The 3015-nt window shown below is 48.7% G+C and overlaps 1 non-coding gene across 1 annotated transcript; it reads right to left on the minus strand.

Annotated features, from left to right (window-relative positions):
* Window positions 1-2697: 2697 nt before the first annotated feature.
* On the minus strand, window positions 2698-2770 carry TRNAV-UAC (transfer RNA valine (anticodon UAC)). Its single transcript has one exon. It is a non-coding gene; the product is annotated as a tRNA-Val (tRNA).
* Between the last annotated feature and the right edge of the window lie 245 nt (window positions 2771-3015).

Here is a 3015-nt window from a genome sequence, read left to right on the forward strand (position 1 = left end):
TCTGCAGTAGGTCCTTGTTATTTGCCTCTTTTATATACAGTAGTGTGTGTACGTTAATCCCAAGCTCCTAATTTATCTCCACCAGGCCTCCTGCCTCCGGGTCTTCGCTCCAATTTTGTTCTAAACATCCCTGTCCAGCTGACCTGCTTAAAATATCACCTTTATCAACATAAATCTCTAGTTCTGAAGCTTCAGGGCTGTTGCCTACTAAAACAACGTCTAATTTTTACCCTCAGTTTTGGGCTTTTTCCTATCATGGTGCCACCTTTAACTACTCATCAAATGCACTTATTTTCTTTTTCTAGAGCATGTGTGTATTCGTGGAGCTTTCCTGCCTGTGTACCCTCCTGTTCCTTTCCCAAATGCTAGTCCCAATTTTTGGCCAAACATATCCTACTCTCCCTTTTTGGCCCACTTTGGGTACCAGCCCCTTTGGGCCTGAGTTCTCACTGATTCTCCCCAAGACCCCTACCCCCACCTTACGTTGTAGGAATTATGGACTATAGCACTTTTTTGTCCCTTGTTACTTATGATTTGAAGTTCTTATCTTTTCACATGCCTGTTCAGATTTAGCTAGAAATGAATGGCCATGCACTGACTACCAGGTGCTCTGCTAGGCACTTCCACACTCTGTGTCTTCTGCTCTCTGTGATGACCAGGGAGTCCTTCAAAGAGCCCATTTTAGAGATGACAATACCGAGGCCCGGTGAGCCACACATGCTCTCTCCATCTACTCTACCAGGCTCCTGTGCATTAAGGTGAAGGCCGTGGTTTGACCATCGTCGCTGCGGTGATGGGCACTGCTTCAGATTCTGTGGTTGAAGAGCATCACACACCAGCATTGGGAGAGGCTGGGCCAGGCCTTGGAAGGCAGGCAGCAGAGCGTGACGTGTCAGGGTGGGAAAGGAATCCCCGCAGTTTGCAGACTTGAGTAACTGCAGCAGGAGACGAGCAAAGAGGCCGTTCCCAGGGATCGAGTGGTAGAACCCAGTCCCGGGAGGTCACAGGTGTTGCCCTGGATCCACGAGGCTCTGGGGAGGAGTTTGGCTTTGGTGTTTGACCCTGAGCGAGGCTGTCCTCTCTCTGGCTCTTTAGTTCCCCATGTGACAGTTGTGGGATCCTAGCACGCCAGTGAGCCCCAGCTGGGCCTCCATCTCAGCCTGCTCTGTCTGCCCTCTGAGCCCTGACTTCTCACTGGCAGGTGGTCTTGTCTGTGAGCTGGAGCACTGCCAGGTGTAGGTAGGAATTTTCCACACCATTCGAGTGTGGTCCAGTAGGACTAACAAAAAGGGCCAGAGCATTGTCGTTCGATTCTCAGTTTCCCTCCCCATCCTCAGTTACCAGCATTTACTTAGGATTTCAAGTGCCTCATTAGATCGGGAGTGGGGTCATTGTCTCTCTCACTGTTTGCTTCTAGACATTAAAGCTTTGATGTCTGCTTAGGGTTGTAAAATACACTTTCCCTTTTTTTGAGTGTGAGCACTCTTCTGTGTCTGCCCTTGTCCTTTTGGTGTTTCTCCTTCCCTCCTTCCCTCCCCTTCCCCTTCTCCTTCCCCACACCCCCAATTCTATTTTCTTTCAACAAGAGTTCTTTCAGGTTATGTATCATCTCTGAGACTTGGATTTGCCATCTTTATGATGATGGGCTTCATAATATCCCTCCCACGGTTACCCAGTGTACTGAGCAAGGTGCCTGGCACACGGGAGCCGGACAGTATTCGTCTTTCTTCCTCTTTACTGCTATGTCACACCAGGCATTGCTCTGCCTTAACCGCTGGAGTCCTCTGGGCTCAGGGGGCCAATCAGCTGCCAGGTGAGCAGCTCAGGACCTTGGGAAGGGAGGGTCTGGATGCCCTGAGCATTTCTTTCAACCGTTGAGCATCATTCCGCAGGGGCTGCAGGTAAAATGGGCCAGAAGTAGAGCTGCTTTCTGTGTGCGTTAAGCTCTTTCAGACAAAGATCTATAGAAACAGGAGGCATTCGTGATGTTATTAATTGGAGGCAGCTTTCCGTGGACCACCCTGAATGGAAACGGACACAGGCGTCCCCACATGTGGCCCGTAATCCCTCATTTACGTACTGAAGGAGGCTGCGGGTCAAGAGAAAAGGCACAGGGGCCTGGGAGCCTCTTCTGACTCAGGCTATTAGGTGGCTCCAACCGCCCCACTCTCTCTTTCAGGAGCGCTTTCTTTTTGTTCGCGCTAATTCCTGAAGCAATCCTCCCACCAGCTCATTTCCCCAGGCTGTATGCAGGGGCTGACCGAGGGGAGGCCCTGTGCTCAGGAATTACTGCCCCAAGCAGGAAGTGTTTAATGGTTTCCATTTACTCTTAGTTGGAAGAAGGAAGCCTGAACCTTTCTTACAACAGAAGGCAGAAAATCAACCTGACGACACTGGCCCATTTTACCCTCAGGAGGGAAACCAGAGCTCCTTAGGGCACCAACGGTCCCATCTTGAAATTGCTTAGCCACCTACAGAACAAGGACAAGGGGAATTTCTTATATACGTCTTAAGTCAAAGTGATGTGTAAGGAGGTGCCTGGGATGTGAAGCCAATCTCACAACTCGTGTGACCGAGTGTGTGTCACCGTAATGAAGCAGGAAGCCAGTGTCCTGTGGTCATGTCAGGGATGGCATCTGTGCTATTTTTTTTTTTTTTTTTTTTTTTGGCTGCACCATGCAACTTGTGGGATCTTAGTTCCCTGACCAGGGATTGAACCTGGGCCCGCTGCAGTGTAAGTGAGGAGTCCTAACCTCTGGACCACCAGGGAATTCCCCACCTTGTGCTATTTTGAAGTCAAATGCCACTTTGGACATTAATAGTAGAGGAGGCATGAAATATATGAGGATGTAGAAAAGTTGAATAGTCTACTTTCATACCTTGAAGAGAGTTTAATCTTTTCTCATATGACAGCATATTTGTAAAAATCCATCTGGCACCTGTCAAAAAGAAACCCTTAACAAATTTTAAAAGTAGAGTTTTTAAAGGCCACAGTCGTGATTATCCAATAAAAAT

The sequence above is a fragment of the Mesoplodon densirostris genome, chromosome 14 (genome assembly GCF_025265405.1).
Source record: "Mesoplodon densirostris isolate mMesDen1 chromosome 14, mMesDen1 primary haplotype, whole genome shotgun sequence".
In the NCBI taxonomy this organism is placed as follows: domain Eukaryota; kingdom Metazoa; phylum Chordata; class Mammalia; order Artiodactyla; family Ziphiidae; genus Mesoplodon; species Mesoplodon densirostris.